A 17,812-nucleotide genomic window follows, 5' to 3' on the forward strand; every position below is an offset into this window, starting at 1 on the left:
GGCAAGACTTGCACAGAGAGGTGGTTGCCGGACGGGGTCCGACAACCGCGCCTTACGGGTAAAACTTGCGAAGATGCTCGATGTTCCAGGAGTTGCTCACTGGAATACCGTCTTCGGTCTCCAGGCGGACAGCGCCAGGCCTGGTGACTCGTCTCACCCGGTAAGGACCTTCCCACTTTGGTGTCAACTTGTTGGAATTCTTGGCGGACTGAGCGCGCCGAAGAACAAGGTCGCCTTCCTCGAGACTCCTGGCATTGACTCTGCGGCTGTGGTAGCGGCGCAGAGCTTGCTGGTAGCGAGCAGCTCGCACAGCAGCCTGGAGACGATCTTCCTCAAGGAGTAGCGCGTCCTCTTGCCGCAGCCGCTCTTGCTCAAGCTCATCATAAGCGAGCACTCGAGGTGACCTGTATACGAGTTCCGTGGGGGTAACTGCCTCTGCTCCATAGACTAGAGCAAAGGGTGTCTGTCCAGTGGCTCGATTTGGTGTTGTTCTGATCGACCAAAGAACCACTGGTAGCTCCTCAATCCAGTTTCTTCCACACTTGTGCAGCCTGTCGAAAGTTCTGGTCTTGAGCCCGCGCAGCACCTCGGTGTTTGCCCTCTCCGCTTGACCGTTGCTCCTTGGGTGGGCAACAGAGGCGAAGCAGACTTTGGCGCCGAGATCTTGGACGTACTGCATGAAGGCGTGGCTCGTGAACTGTGTGCCGTTATCGGTGATTATCCGGTTAGGGATCCCGAAGCGGCAAACAATCGACCTGAAGAACTTGACGGCTGACTGCGCGGTCACCTTCCTCACTGGTTCCACTTCCGGCCACTTTGTGAACTTGTCGATTGCGACGTACAAGTACTCAAAGCCCCCGACAGCTCGGGGGAAGGGGCCGAGGATGTCGAGCTCCCAGACCGAAAATGGCCAGGATAAAGGGATCGTCTGGAGAGCTTGAGCTGGCTGGTGTATCTGCTTGGAATGGAACTGGCACGCTTCACACTTGGTTACTTGTGCAGTTGCATCCTGGAGGGCTGTTGGCCAGAAGAAACCTTGCCGGAATGCTTTGCCGACGAGTGCTCTTGCGCCAATGTGGTGACCACATACGCCTCCGTGTATCTCTGCCAACAGCTTCTGTCCGGCTTCCCGGGGAATTCACCTCAATTTCACACCGTTGAGTCTTCTTCTGTACAGCGTCTTGTCGACGAACTGGTACATACTTGACTGCCGGGCTACTCTTTCGGCTTCTTCTTGTTCTTTGGGAAGTTCTCCCGTCTGAAGGAAACGGACAATCTGCTGCGCCCATGTTGGAGCCTGTGGCTCGACAACAAGGACTAAAGGCAGCTCTGCTGCTGCGGGAACGTCCGCTTCTACGGCGAGAAGCTGTGTCTCTGCCGGAGCTTGACGTTCCGCGACGAGCTTGCCGGGAGCTTCAGCTTCAACGGAACAAACCCTAGGGCTTGCCGGAGCATCTGGCTCACCGGCGCTCTTGGCGTTGATCTTGGAGGTTGCTGCGGGAATATCTGCTTCGACGGTGAGAAGCTGTGTCTCTGCCGGAGCTTGACGTTCCGCGGCAAGCTTGTCGGGAGCTTCAGCTTCAACGGAACAAACCCTAGGGCTTGCCGGAGCATCTGGCTCACCGGCGCCTTCGGTGTTGATCTTGGGGACCTTCTCAGCGGCGGCTTCGGGAAGCTCTGCCGGTAGGTAGCCACCAGGAATCAACTTCCTCTTCTTGCTTTGTCCAGTTGATGGTGTTACGGACGGTTGAGTCAGCTTGAGCACAAAGGTCCCTGGTTCCACAGGTAACTTAAGTGCAGCGCACTTTGACAGGCCATCAGCAATGGCGTTCTGAATTCTCGGAACGTGCTCCATTTGCAGGCCGTCAAAGCGCTCTTCTAGCTTTCTCACTTCGTCGACGTAAGCTTCCATCAACAGGCTCTGATAATTCTTGTTTACTTGGCGGACGGCAAGCTGTGAGTCACCCCTGACAATGAGCTTCTTAATCCCAAGGTCTGCCGCGATCCTGAGACCGGCAAGCAATCCCTCATACTCTGCAGTATTGTTTGTTGCTTACTCCTTGGGAAAGTGCATCTAGACTATGTACTTGAGGTGCTCTCCGGTGGGCGCGATAAGCAGCACACCGGCGCCGGCGCCTTGCAGTGAGAAAGCACCATCAAAGTACATCAGCCACTCTTTGCTCGCTTCTTTGTCAGGGATGCTCATCTCCGGCGTTCTTCGTCCGGAGTTGGCGTCCATTCCGCTATGAATTCTGCCAATTCTCTGCTCTGGATAGTTGAAGTGCTTTCAAACTTGAGACCAAAGCTTGACAGTTCCAGTGCCCACTCAACAATCCTGCCTGTCGCTTCAGGATTCTGCAGTATCCTCTTCAGCGGAAAGCGAGTGACCACCGTGATCTCATGTGCTTGGAAGTAATGGCGCAGCTTTCTCGAGGACATGAGAAGGCCGAAAAGCAGTTTCTGCACACCAGAGTACCTTGACCTAGCCCCCTGCAAGAGGGAACTGACAAAGTAAACTGGGCGCTGCACCATTTTATTCCGTATCTCCTCGTGTATCAGCGCGGGTTCATCTTTGTCGGGACCAGAGCTTGTCGGGGAAGCCCCCTGCTTGTCTCCGGATGCGCTTGCCGCGGTTGCTGGCTCATCATCCGCCTCCCTCTCTGCCACTAACGCAGCACTAACCACTTGATTGGTCGCCGCTATGTACAGCAGCAACTTTTCTTGTGGTTTAGGCGCGACAAGTATTGGAGGGGAGGACAGGTATCTCTTAAGGTCTTGCAGCGCAGCCTCCGCGTCCGGAGTCCATTTCATTGGACCTGCCTTTTTCAATAGTTTGAAAAACGGCAGGGCGCGCTCAGCAGACCGAGATATAAACCTGCTGAGAGCAGCCACGCAATCGGCAAGTTTCTGAACATCTTTGACGCGCTTCGGGGCTTCAATCTGCTCAACGGCCCTGATCTTGTCGGGGTTGGCTTCAATTCCCCGCTGAGACACGAAGAACCCGAGAAGCTTGCCGGAGGGAACCCCGAACACGCACTTCTCCAGGTTGAGCTTGAGGCTGATCTTGCGCAGATTTGCAAAAGTCTCGTCCAAGTCTTGGATCAGGGTTGCTCTGTCCTTGCTCTTGACCACTATATCATCCATGTAGGCTTCCACATTTCTGTGCATTTGTGGCTCGAGAGCAATATGGACTACTCTTGCAAATGTTGAACCGGCATTTTTTAATCCGAAAGGCATTCGTACAAAGCAGTACGTGCCACATGGAGTAATAAATGCGGTTTTCTCTTCATCCTCCTCTGCCATGAAGATCTGATGATACCCGGAGTATGCATCAAGAAATGAAAGCAAATCACACCCAGCTGTGGAGTCAACAATCTGGTCAATGCGCGGCAAAGGAAATGGATCTTTGGGACAAGCTTTGTTAACATCGGTGAAATCGATGCAAAGCCTCCATTTCCCGTTTGCCTTGCGCACGACTACAGGATTGGCCAACCACGTGGGATGGAGTACTCCTCTAACGAGGCCTGCTGCTTCCAGTTTCTTGATTTCCTCCGCAATGAATTCTTGGCGCTCCACCGACTGCTTCCGGACTTTCTGTTTGACGGGCCGCGCATGAGGACAGACGGCAAGGTGGTGCTCAATCACTTTCCTGGGAACACCGGGGATGTCAGACGGTTGCCATGCAAACACGTCGACGTTCGCCCGCAGGAAAGCAACGAGCGCGCTTTCCTATTTAGGGTCAAGCGTGGCACTGATGGTGAAGGTACCACCAGCGCCATCCTCTTTGGCGGACACATTCTTCGTCTCTGGCGGAGCCGCCATCGTCTTCTTGTGTTCGCCGGCAGAGCTCGATGGTGCGTCCTCGACGGCAGCGCAGCACTCCGAAGAGGCGCGCTTGCCAGAGTGGGCACTAGAGCTTTTGCCGGACTCGGTCTTCTTGCCGGTGGAGCTCGATGGCGCGTCCTCGACGGCAGCGCAGCACTCCGAAGAGGTGCGCGCGCCGGAGTAGGCACCAGAGTCCCTGCCGGACTTGGTCTTCTTGCCGGTGGAGCTCGATGGCGCGTCCTCGACGGCAGCGCAGCACTCCGAAGAGGTGCGCGCGCCAGAGTAGGCACCAGAGTCCCTGCCGGACTTGGTCTTCTTGCCGGTGGAGCTCGATGGCGCGTCCTCGACGGCAGCGCAGCACTCCGAAGAGGTGCGCTTGCCGGAGTGGGCACCAGAGTTCCTGCCGGACTTGGTCTTCTTGGCGGTGGAGCTCGATGGCGCGTCCTCGACGGCAGCGCAGCACTCCGAAGAGGTGCGCGCGCCGGAGTAGGCACCAGAGCTTTTGCCGGGCTCGGTCTTCTTGCCGGTGGAGCTCGATGGCGTGTCCTCGACGGCAGCGCAGCACTCCGAAGAGGTGCGCGCGCCGGAGTAGGCACCAGAGTCCTTGCCGGACTTGGTCTTCTTGCCGGTGGAGCTCGATGGCGCGTCCTCGACGGCAGCGCAGCACTCCGAAGAGGTGCGCTTGCCGGAGTGGGCACCAGAGTTCCTGCCGAACTTGGTCTTCTTGGTCCGGGAGCTTCAGCGGCAAGCGGATCGCGGTCTGCCGTGGCTGCTGCTTCCCGGTAGATCTTGTCGGCACAGATAAGAGCGTCCTTCTTGTCGCCAGGGATAGAAATGACGCTTATCGGGCCTGGCATCTTCAGCACATTATACGCATAGTGAGAGGCCGCCATGAACTTGGCGAGCGCTGGACGGCCAATTATCCCATTGTAAGGCAACGGGATATCGGCAACGTCGAACGTGACCCTCTCAGTCCTGAAGTTTAACTCGCTACCGAATGTTACCGGCAGCGTGACTTTCCCCTTCGGCTTGCTCCTTCCCGGGTTGATTCCTTGGAATGTGCCGGTCTCTTCGAGCTCGCCGTCAGGGATCTGGAGTTTCCGGAGCACAGCGGAGGAGATCAGGTTTAAGCCGGCCCCGCCGTCGACTAGCATCTTGGTGACCTTGAGGTTGCGGATGGTTGGTGAAACCAACATCGGCAGACACCCGACCGCGGTTGTGCGATCAGGGTGGTCCTCAATGTCAAAGATGATAGGCGTGCTGGACCACTTCAGAAGCTTGCGCGATTCGATGGGTGGCTCCGCTGCATTGACTTCCCGCACCCACTGTTTGAGTTGGCGGTGCGAGGTATGCAGGGAAGCACCCCCGTCAACGCACAAGACCTCCGTGGCTTTCTGAAACTCCTGCTCACTGGTCTCAACGTCATCCATGTCTTCATCCTCGCCGTCGTCGTCGTCGTTGTCGCGACCGCGGGGAGGTCTGTCTCCTTGCCGCTGCTTGGCCTTGCCGCGGCGTCCTTCCTGGCCAGTGCGCTTCTGGCCAGGCGTCTCGGCACCCCCTTGGGCTCTCTCTTTGTCGCGCCGCTCGTACTCAGCCCTCTGTTGCTGGACGAGCTGCTCGACCTTCTTGCAGTTCTGGAGGTCATGGCCCTTGAAGCGGTGAATCTTATAGTACCTCCTGCCGGAGCCGTCCCGCTTGTCAGCGGCCGCCACAGCCTGACAGTTGGTGCACGCGGCAACTTCCTTGCCGGAGCTACCAACTGTAGCCTTCGTGGCGTCACCTTCATTGCCGGACTGCTCAACGACCAGCACCTCGTTATTCTGCTTCTTCCTGTTGTTGCGCCGCCGGCTTCTCTTTGCCGGGCGGCATCCTCACTGTCAGATCCCCCTGCTCCAGTGCTTTCCCCGGGGAATTTCCTCCCCTCCTCAGCGCGTGCACATCTGTCGGCCAGGGCATAAAGCTCGCTGACGTCCCATATCTTGCACATCGCCAGCTCCTCCCGCATCTTGCGGTTACACACGTTCTGATGGAACGCGCTGATTAGCGCGGCAGGGTGGATGTTTGGGATGTTGTGGTGTACACGGCTGAACCTCTGGGTATACTGGCGCAGGGGCTCTCCTTCCTTCTGGACGAGCAGATGAAGATCGCTCTCTTGGCCATGAGGTTTGTGGCCGCCTGTGAAGGCACCAACAAACTGATGGCATAGCTCAGCCCAGGAGGATATGGAGTTGTCCGGCAAGTGCATGAGCCAGGACCTGACGTTGGGCTTGAGTACCAGTGGGAAGTAGTTGGCAAGGATCTTTTCGTCTCGCCCCCCAGCAGCCTGCACCGCGATGGTGTAGATGCTGAGGAACTCCGACGGATGCAACTTGCCGTCGTACTTCTCTGGTACGTCGGGCTTGAAGTTCTTCGTACTGGGCCACTGGACTTGCCCCAGCTCACGAGTGAACGCAGGGCAACCTACCGGGTACGGCAGGTCGCCTGGTTCCCCTGGCGCATGCATGTCGACAGAGGGCCCAGCGCGCTGGTCTGACTGACGTCGCGCTTCTCTCCGACGCTCGATGCGCGTACGAGCGTCTTCCCGCTGCCGTTCTAGAAGAACTTGTCGTTGGTCGCGACGAGCTCGCGGATCCGACGACGCGGTGGAGTCGCTGTCGTGGCGGATCCGGCGGGTCGGTGATCTTGGCCTTCGGGGTGGGGAGTGCACAGTAGTTGCACCCCCACCAGTCTTGTCTCCACCGATTTGCGCCTGGCTGACTCGCTGTGGCTGCAACGTGCTCGGCTGCCGAGGAGTGTCGCCATTGGCGAAGCCGATGAGACTCTGGATAGTGGCCCTCCAGTCGTCGATCTTGTTCGCCGCTGGAGGGTAGTCTAGGAGCAGCTGAGCTCGTGCCAGAGCTTTCGCTGCAGTGGCGGGCTGCGGTAGCGAACGGTGCGAGGAGCGGGACACGCTCGGACTCCTAACCACGTTAGAAGGAGCAGTATCCCGTCCAGGCGACCGTGTCTCGCTCGCGCCAGCTTGTTGACGCGCATGGTGGCCCTGGGCGCTCCGGGATCCACCAGCTCGATCTTGATCCAGCGAGCGCATGGTACCGTGGGTAGCATGACGCTGCCGGTCCCGCGCCTCCTGAGATGGGCACGGCGCATGCACGGACGCCGAGGTCTTGGAGTGCGCCCGGTCGTTGTGGGAGCCGGCCACGCCGCCGATGGGCAGCGCAGCCTTGCCTTGGGACCTGGCAGCACCAAGAGTTCCCTCGTCGATGTGTGCCCTTCCGCCGGCGCCTGCCCCACCGTCCGTTTGCTTCGGCGGTGGGTGGCTCAGCGCGGACGGAGCAGCTGCCTCTGAGACTTTCTTCTTCGGCGGCATGTTGATGAAGATGGTGAAGATCTATGAAGAAGATGAAGATCTAGCCCGCAAGAACGCCGGATCTGATTCACACCACTTCGACGCCCCCTACCTGGCGCGCCAGAGATGCCGGGGTTCCTGATCCACGGGCACCTGTGGGACCGGCGAACCGGGTCCCTTTTGGTTCGGCGGGGGGCGGAGGTGGCGCAAAGAGCAGATCGAGGCGGAGCAAGCGGGCGGTTGGTCGCGCGAGGGGTAAATCGAGGTGGAGCACACGAACGATTTACCCAGGTTCGGGCCGCAAGGATGCGTAAAACCCTACTCCTGCTTTGTGGATTGGTATTGATCTCTCGCCCGCGAGCGAGGGCGAGCGTGAGTGTGGAAATGCTAAACCTCGCGAGGGCTCTCGAGGTGGCCGACCCCCTCTACGTTGCACACGGGCCTCCTTTTATACTCAAGGGGTTACCGACATAGAGCAACGGGGGCCAAGGGCAAAAGTGGAAAGGGTGCTGTGGGTAGGCACAGCTAGGTGCTGTAGTAGGCACAGCTAGCTGCTACAGTGTTATCATACCTAACCCTGACGGCAGGGGACAAGGGCATTAAATGCCCGTCTGTGTCGCCTAGACAGCACCGAAAGGGACCGCTAGGGACGCCTCCGTCTTGCCACGGTGGTTGTCTTGTCAGCGCCTTCGTGCCACCGCACGCCCCTAGCTGCACAGCCTCCTGCCACGTGCGCTCGGGAGGGGCCCCGGAGTGACACGTGGGTGGATGTGCTGGAGCGCGGGCGTGGAGTGGGGGCTTGCCGCGGCAAGCGCCTTGTCGCGGCTGTCGACTTGTCGCTTCCGGGAGCTTGTCGCTCACCGGGCCTTGTCGAGGCGCGTAGCGCGCCGCGGCAAGTTCCTTGGAATGCCTCGGACGGCCTTCCCGGCAAGCGCCTCTTGCCGGGGTCTTGGGACGCTTCTGATGGCCTTCCCGGCAAGCTCCTCTTGCCGGGGTCTTGCTTTTTTCCCAGCAAGCTCCTCTTGTCGGGGTCTTGTCTTGGGTACTTTGTTCTTGAATGGTCTTCAGAGGGACCACAAGGAATCTTGGCGGTGACCTGGCAGGCCTTGCCGCGGGACGCTGCAACTGCCCGTGCACAAGTTCGGGGTATAAGGGTACCCCTACTCTAGTACACCGACAGTAGGTTGCATAATAATAGATTTAGTGGAGATTTCTTCGGTGGAATTTATGCAACCCGTCTAGCTAATTTTCTTGGTGTACCCGTACGCGGGTATGATATTGAGTTGCCTCCTATTTATTTGGATTATGAGGCCATGGTTCGTCATCAGTTTGTTGAGAGGAACGATCAGTTCCTCCAGTACCGACTAATCTTTGACAGACGACGCACCTATCATGTCACTCTCCCTGCTCCTGCTTTCTTTGACTCCCAGGCAAAAGGGAGATATGTTATAACCAGGGAGGAGGCGCACGAGTATAAGAGGAGGACGGAGACAGCTTGTATCTAAGCGGCAGCCCACGATGCAATAGCTGCTGCATCTCAGTATGACCCCAACTACAACTTTGGATATCCTCTAGGCCAACCGTGGCCATAGATCAACTTAGGCCAAAAGCCTAAGCTTGGGGGAGTACGTATTTCTCACCAACATTACATTCATGTTCACACACTCATTGCTAGTTGTCGGTGCTCATACTTTTTCATTGTATCATCCATGCTAGTTTATTTTCCTTTTTTGCTTTCTTCTTGTGTGTTTAATAAACCTTAAGAAAAACGAAAAAAAATTAGTTGTAGCTTTTAGCTAGTTTACTTTTCATACCTGTAGTAGTAATAACTAAAAGGAAAACCCAAATATATTTCTCGTTCTTCTTTTGCTTGTTGGGAGCTTTCCCGTGTAAATAGTTTTATTTCTTTTCTTTGGGGGTCGATAGGAGAAGACCATAACTGAAATGTTAAAGTGGCTCTTATATGCATTATTGTTGATCTAACAAAGAGCCCATATTACCTCGTCTTCTCTCTTGAATTGAATGCTTGCAGATTCCAGCTTAGTCCAATGCACGTGCACTATTATTATTATTCACATCGTTCGGTCTTGCAAGTGAAAGGCAATAATGATGATTATATGATGAACTTATTGAGATGAGAAAAGCTGATATGAACTCGACCTCTCTTGTTTTTGTAAATATGATTAGTTCATCGTTCCTGATTCAGCCTATTATGAATAAACATGTTTGCAATGACAATTAGAGATTATAGTTGCTTATGCCATGCTTAATTAGCTAGGAGCTTATAATGGTTTACCTTGCGTGCCAACATGCTATTAAAATGGTTGTGATGTGGTATGATAGGGTGGTATCCTATTTTGAACGATTCGAGTGGCTTGACTTGGCACATGTTCACGCATGTAGTTGAAACAAAATCAACATAGCCTCTATGATATTTATGTTCATGGTGGATTATATCCTACTCATGCTTGCATTCGGTGTTGATTAATTTTAATGCATGTTCATGACTGTTGTCGCTCTCTAGCTGGTCGCTTCCCAGTCTTTTGCCAGCCTTCACTTGTACTAAGCGGGAATACTGCTTGTGCATCCAATTGCATAAACCCCAAAGTTATTCCATATGAGTCCACCATACCTACCTATATATGGTATCTACCTGCCGTTCCAAGTAAATTTGTATGTGCCAAACTCTAAACCTTAAATAAACATTCTGTTTTGTATGCTCGAATAGCTCATGTATCAACTAGGGCTGTCTGTATCTTCCATGTTAGGCGGGTTATTCTCAAGAGGAGTGGACTCCGTTCCTCACTCACGAGAAAATGGATGGTCACCGGGATGCCCAGTCCCATGCTTTATGCAAATCAAATCAAATTAACTGCAAACAGAACTCCCTCGGGACTCTTGTTAGTTGGAGGCACTCGTTGTTTCGAGCAAGCCATGGATTGATGCTTGTTGGTGGAGGGGGAGTATAAACTTTACCATTTTGTTTGGGAACCACCTATAATGTGTGTAGCATGGAAGATATCACCATCTCTTGGTTGTTATGTTGACAATGAAAGTATATCGCTCAAAATATTATTCATATCTATTTCAAAATCGAGCTCTGGCACCTCTACAAATCCCTGCTCCCCTCTGCGAAGGGCCTATCCATTTACTTTTATGTTGAGTCATCAACCTCTTATTAAAAAGCACCAGTTGGAGAGCACCGCTGTCATTTGCATCCATTACTGTTAGTTTACATTGAGTATGACTTGACTGGATCTCTTTTATCATGAATTACAATGTCTAGTCAGTCCTTGATCTTTAAAAGTGCTCTGCGTTTATGTTTTGCGGTCTCAGAAAGGGCTAGTGAGATACCATCTTGTTATATCATATTATGATTGTTTTGAGAAAGTGTTGTCATCCGAGATTTATTATTATTGCTCGCTAGTCAATTATGCCATTGATATGAGTAAACATGAGACCTAAATATTATTGTGACTATGGTTAGTTCATAATCTTTGCTGAAAACTTGAATGCTGGCTTGACATATTTACAACAACAAGAGCAAACAGAGTTTGTAAAAGTTTTTCTTTATCACTTTCAGTTTATCAACTGAATTGCTTGAGGACAAGAAAAGGTTTAAGCTTGGGGGAGTTGATACGTCTGCGTCATATCTACTTTTCCAAACACTTTTGCCCTTGTTTTGGACTCTAACTTGCATGATTTGAATGGAACTAACCCGGACTGATGCCGTTTTCAGCAGAATTGCCATGGTGTTATTTTTGTGCAGAAATAAAAGTTCTCGGAATGACCTGAAAATCAATGAAGAATTATTTTGGAATATATAATAAATATTGGAAGGAAGCTCCACGTCAGGGGGTGTCCCACCTGTCCACGAGGGTGGGGGGCGCGCCCCCTGCCTCGTGGGCCCCCTGACGCTCCACCGACCTCAACCCTGACTCCATATATTCACTTTCGGGGAGAAAAAACAGAGGAGAAGGATTCATCACATTTTACGATAAAGAGCCGCCACCAAGCCCTAAACTCTCTCGGGAGGGCTGATCTGGAGTCCGTTCGGGGCTCCGGAGAGGGGAATCCGTCGCCATCGTCATCATCAACCTTCCTCCATCACCAATTTCATGATGCTCATCACCGTGCGTGAGTAATTCCATCATAGGCTTGCTGGATGGTGATGGGTTGGATGAGATTTATCATGTAATCGAGTTAGTTATGTTAGGGTTTGTTCCCTAGTATCCACTATGTTCTGAGGTTGATGTTGCTATGACTTTGCTATGCTTAATGCTTGTCACTAGGGCCCGAGTGTCATGATTTCAGATCTGAACCTATTATGTTTTCATCAATATATGAGAGTTCTTGATCCTATCTTGCAAGTCTATAGTCACCTATTATGTGTTATGATCCGTTAACCCCGAAGTGACAATAATCGGGATACTTACCGGTGATGACCGTAATTTGAGGAGTTCATGTATTCACTATGTGTTAATGCTTTGGTCTGGTACTCTATTAAAAGGAGGCCTTAATATCCCTTAGTTTCCAATAGGACCCCGCTGCCACGGGAGGGTAGGACAAAATATGTCATGCAAGTTCTTTTCCATAAGCACGTATGACTATATTCGGAATACATGCCTAGATTACATTGATGAACTGGAGCTAGTTCTGTGTCACCCTATGTTATGACTGTTACACGATGAACCGCATCCGGCATAATTATTCATCACCAATCCATTTCCTACGAGCTTTCCATATATTGTCTTTGCTTATTTACTTTTCCGTTGCTATTGTTATCATCACTACAAAACACCAAAAATATTACTTTTGCTACCGTTACTTTTGCTATCATTACCACTACTATCATATTACTTTGCTACTAAATACTTTCCTGCAGATATCAAGTTTCCAGGTGTGGTTGAATTGACAACTCAGCTGCTAATACTTGAGAATATCCTTTGCCTCCCCTTGTGTCGAATCGATAAATTTGGGTTGAATACTATACCCTCGAAAACTGTTGCGATCCCCTATACTTGTGGGTTATCACTCGCTTATGAGATTTTTCGTTTCTCGGTTGGTCGCTTCTTAATCTTTTGCTTGCCTTCGTTTTGCACTAAGTATGACCACTACTTATGCATCCAAAATCCTTTAAACCAGTTTTGCTATATGAGTCCACTATGCCTACCTATATGCGGTATTCTTTTGCCGTTCTAAGCAAATTTGTATGTGCCATCTCTAATTTTCAAAATAAACTACTCCTTTGTGTGCTCATACCGCTCATGAAACGATAGGGGGTGGCTGCTATATTTCCATGCTAGATCTATTATTCTCAAGATGAGTGTTTATTCACTTGCCATTGCACAAGAGTACGGCAAAGGTATTAGGGATGCCTAGTACCGAAATGAAAAATGAATTTACTTTATGTTGTCAAACAATAAATTCCTTGGAAAGTGTTGGTATGGAAGGCACCCGTGGATACGGTTAGCCATGGAAAGTGAAAGTATGGTGGAAAAAGGAATAATCTTTATTTTCTGTTTGGGAACCGCCTATGATATATCCAAGATGGAAAGTATTGGGAACTACTCGATCATTTTCGCTGACAAGAAAAGCATGCCACCCAAAATTTTTTATCTCTATCTTTTTCGGTTTGATCTCTGGCACTTCTACAAATCTGTACTTCCCTCTGCGAAGGGCCTTTCTATTTAGTTTATGCAATTTTTATTTTTACTTGATTCTCATCTTCTCTTATAAAGCACCAACTAAGGGGCACTATGATCGTACTTGAGCATTGGGTGTAGCTAATATGCGAGTGTGTTTCATGAATGGATCAATGATTGAGCATAATGGGCTAGGGATCGGATAACTTGCTTTAGTGTTGATATTTTGAAAGACATGGTTGCATGTTGATATGCTTGAGTATTAAAGTCGTCATGTCAAAACTAGACTATTGCTTTGAACCATATAAAAGTCAAATTGTCCATGCTATAAAAGAAATAATATGTGATGAACATGTTAGGCAGCATTCCACATCAAAAATTCTGTTTTTATCATTTACCTACTCGAGGACGAGCAGGAATTAAGATTGGGGATGTTGATACGTCTCCAACGTATCTATAATTTTTGATTGTTCCATGCTGTTATATTATCATTATTGGATGTTTATAATCATTCTCTATCATTTTTGGTACTAACCTATTGACATAGTGCCAAGTGCCAGTTGCTATTTTTTTGCTTGTTTTTTACATCACAGAAAATCAATATCAAACGGAGTCCAAATGCAGCGAAACTTTTTGTGGAATTTTTATGGACCATAAGACATCCAATGGGCCGAAGAAGCACCTTAGGGGTGCCCCGAGGGGGGCACAACTAACCAGGGCGCGTGTGGGCCCCCAGGCGCGCCCAGGTGGGTTGTTCCCACTTGGGTGGCCTCCCGCACTGCCTCTTTGTTCTATAAATACCCTAATATTCCAGAAACCCTAGGGGAGTCGACGAAAATCAATTCCAGCCGCCGCAAGTTCCAGAAACACCAGATCCAATCTAGACACCATCACGGAGGGGTTCATCATCCTCATTGGTGCCTCTCCGATGATGGGTGACTAGTCTTTTGTAGACCTACGGGTCCGTAGTTAGTAGCTAGATGGCTTCCTCTCTCTCTTTTGATTCTCAATACAATGGTCTCTTGGAGATCCATATGATGTAACTCTTTTTTGCGGTGTGTTTGTTGGGATCTGATGAACTTTGAGTTCATGGTCAGATCTATGTTTTTATCCATGAGAGTTATTTGAGTCTTCTTTGATCTCTTATATGCATGATTACTTATAGCCTCATATTTCTTCTCCGATATTTGGGTTTTTTTTGGCAAACTTGATCTTTTTATCTTGCAATGGAAAGAGGTGCTTTGTGATGGGTTCGATCTTACGGTGCTTGATCCCAGTGACATAAGGGGAACCAACACGTATGTATAGTTGCTATTAAGGATAACAAGATGGGGTCTATTTCTACATAAATATATCTTATCTACATCATGTCATCGTTCTTATTGCATTACTCCGTTTCTCCATGAACTTAATACACTAGATGCATGCTGGATAGCGGTCGATGTGTGGAGTAATAGTAGTAGATGCAGGCAGGAGTCGGTCTACTAGTCTTGGACGTGATGCTATATAATGATCATTTCCTGGATATCGTCATGATTATTTGAAGTTCTATCAATTGCTCAATAGTAACTTGTTTACCCACCGTTCGCTATTTTTCTCGAGATAAGCCACTAGTGAAATATACGGCCCCCGGGTATCTTCTTTATTATATTTGCCTTCACGATCTATTTTTATTTGCTTATATTTTCAGATCTATTAATCCAAAAACCCAAAAATATCTTTTTGCAATTTTTATTTATTTTATCTCACGTTCCCGCGAGATCCATTTATCCAATCTACTACAATTTTACCTATCTTTTTACCCGTGAGGGATTGACAACCCCTCTCTTACGTAGGGTTGCAAGTATTTGTTCTTTGTGTGCAGGAGCTATTTATGCAGTGTTGCGTGGTTCTCCTACTGGTTCGATAACCTTGATCTCATCATTGAGTGAAATACCTACCGTTGTTGTGCTACATCATCCCTTCCTCTTTGCGGAAATATCAATGTAGTTCAAGCGAACATCACGCCGCCTGCACAACCCCACCGCACGTTGGATAAAGCTGAATTGCCATCGCTGATACGCTATGATGTAGGATCTGCATGTGCGCCTCCCAAGGAGAAGCCCCACCACCACCCTCACTGGAGCCTACCCAGGCTTCACTGTCAGGCTACTCAAGCAATGGTGAAGCGAGGGGGAGGAGGAGGGTTGGAAGGTGGCGGTGCTAGTATAGTTCTCCCTGTGTCGCTTGAGCAGGACGATGTAGAGCTCGTGATCATTTCGTGATCTAAGGAGCTTTGTGTAATTCATTATGTTTGGGACGATTTGTATTTCTAGTGAACTTTCCATAATAGATCCGGTTACTTTTTCAAAAAATGGAGCTTTGCTAGTTTGTCCTTCCAAAGATTGAGGGTGATCAAAACGGGATTGTTGTTCATATAGATAATCGCGAATCAGGTAGAACTAGATGGAGCACTGATATGTCCATTTTTCATCATGTTTACCTACTGTTATTTACTATGTTTTTATGCATAATAATGCCTTTTAGAGTAATTCTAAAGCCTGTTCTCTCATAATATTCAAGGGTCACACAAAGAGGGAGAATGCCGGCAGCTGGAATTCTGGACCTGGAAAATTTACGGAGAATTATTTTGCAATATAAATACTGGAGCAAATAACTACCAGAGGAGGCCCACTAGGTGGGCACAACCCACCTGGGCGTGCCAGCCCCCCCAGGCGCGCCCTGGTGGGCTGTGCCCTCCTTGGCCCACCTCCGGTGCCCCTCTTCTGGTATATAAGTCATTTTGACCTAGAAAAATAAATAAGGGGAGGACTTTCGGGAGGAAGTGCCGCCGTCTCGAGGCTGAACTTGGGCAGGAGCACTTTTTCCCTCCGGCGGATCATCATCACCAACAACTCTCCCATCTCGGGGAGGGCAATCTCCATCTGCATCTTCAACAACACCATCTCCTCTCAAACCCTAGTTCATCTCTTGTGTTTAATCTTTGTACTGGAACCTTAGATTGGTGCTTGTGGGTGACTAATAGTGTTGATTACATCTTGTAGTTGATTACTATATGGTTTATTTGGTGGAAGATTATATGTTCAGATCCATTATGCTATTTAATACCCCACTAATCTTGAGCATGATTATCATTTGTGAGTAGTTACTTTTGTTCTTGAGGTCACAAGAGAAATCTTGTTGCAAGTAATCATGTGAACTTGATATGTGTTTGATATTTTGATGATATGTATGTTGTGATTCCCTTAGTGTTGTCATGTGAACGTCGACTACATGAAACTTCACCATATTTTGTCCTAAGGGAATGCATTGTGGAGTAGTTATTAGATGATGGGTTGCTAGAGTGACAGAAACTTAAACCCTAGTTTATGCGCTACTTCATAAGAGACCAATTTGGATCCAAAAGTTTAATGCTATGGTTAGATTTTATCTTAATACTTTTCTCGTAGTTGCGGATGCTTGCGAGGGGGTTAATCATAGGTAGGAGGTTTGTTGAAGTAAGAACAACACCTAAGCACTGGTCCACCCACATATCAAATTATCAAAGTAGCAAACACGAATCAAACCAACATGATGAAAGTGACTAGATGAAATCCCCGTGTACCCTCAAGAACACTTTGCTTATCATGAGAGACCGTTTTGGCATGTCCTTTGCCACAAGAGGATTGCCTACCTTGATGCATATTATTTTCCGTTACTGTTATATGCTCATTACAATTTATCTGGTTATCAAACTACTTGTTACTTATAATTTCAGTGCTTGCAGAGAATACCTTGCTGAAAACCACTTGTCATTTCCTTCTGCTCCTCGTTGGGTTCGACACTCTTACTTATCGAAAGGACTATGATTGATCCCCTATACTTGTTGGTCATCAAGGCTCTTTTCCGGCACCGTTGCTGGGAGTGAAGCGCTCTTGGTAAGTGGAAATTGGTAAGGAAAAATTATTACTACATGCTGAAATTTATTGTCACTTGTTATTATGGAGAACAATCCTTTGAGGGGTTTGTTCGGGGTATCTTCACCTCGACCGGAACCACAATTAGTTGCCCCTCAACCTATCGCACCTACTGAAATTATTGGTTATGAAATTCCTGCAAGTATGATAGAGCAACTGCTAGCTAATCCATATGCAGGAGATGGAATTGAACATCTTGATATGCACTTGATATATGTAGATGAAATTTGTGGATTATTTAAGCTTGCAGGTTTGCCCAGAGATGAAGCTAAGAAGAAGGTTTTCCATTTATCTTTGAAGGTAAAAGCATTGGCATGGTATACGCCATGCGATGATATTGGATCCTGGAACTGGAATCGATTGAAATTGGAATTTCACCAAAAAATTTATCCTATGCATCTAGTTCATCGTGATCGGAATTACATATATAATTTTAGGCCTCGTGAAGGGGGACATATCGCTCTAACTTGGGGGAGGCTTAAGTCAATGTTATATTCATGCCCCAATCATGAGCTGTTAAGAGAAATTATTATTCAGAATTATTATGCGTGGCTTTCTCGTGATGATCAATCCATGCTCGATGCTTCTTGTACTTGTTCTTTTATGAAGAAGATTATTGAATTCAAGTGGGATCTTTTGGAAAGAATTAAACGCAACTCTTAAGAGTGGGAACTCGACAAAGGTAAGGAGTCAGGTATTAAGCTTGAGTTTGATTGTGTTAAATCGTTTATGAATACCAATGCTTTTCACAAGTTTAGCACAAAATATGGACTTGGCTCTGAGATAGTAGCCTCTTTTTGTGAATCTTTTGCTACTCATGTTGATCTCCCTAAGGAGAAGTGGTTTAAATATCACCCCTATTAAATAAGAAGTTAAAGAACCAGTCATAGCTAAAGATGAAACTATTATTTACAATGTTGATCCAGTTGTGCCTACTGCTTATATTGAAAAACCACCTTTCCTATTAGGATAAAGGAACATGCTAAGGTTTCACTGTGGTTCGCAAAAGTAGTATTAGAGCACCTAAACCTGCTGAAGAA

Source organism: Triticum urartu, chromosome 5A (assembly GCF_056163025.1).
Source record: "Triticum urartu cultivar PI428250 chromosome 5A, HENAU_Tu73, whole genome shotgun sequence".
NCBI classification, from domain to species: domain Eukaryota; kingdom Viridiplantae; phylum Streptophyta; class Magnoliopsida; order Poales; family Poaceae; genus Triticum; species Triticum urartu.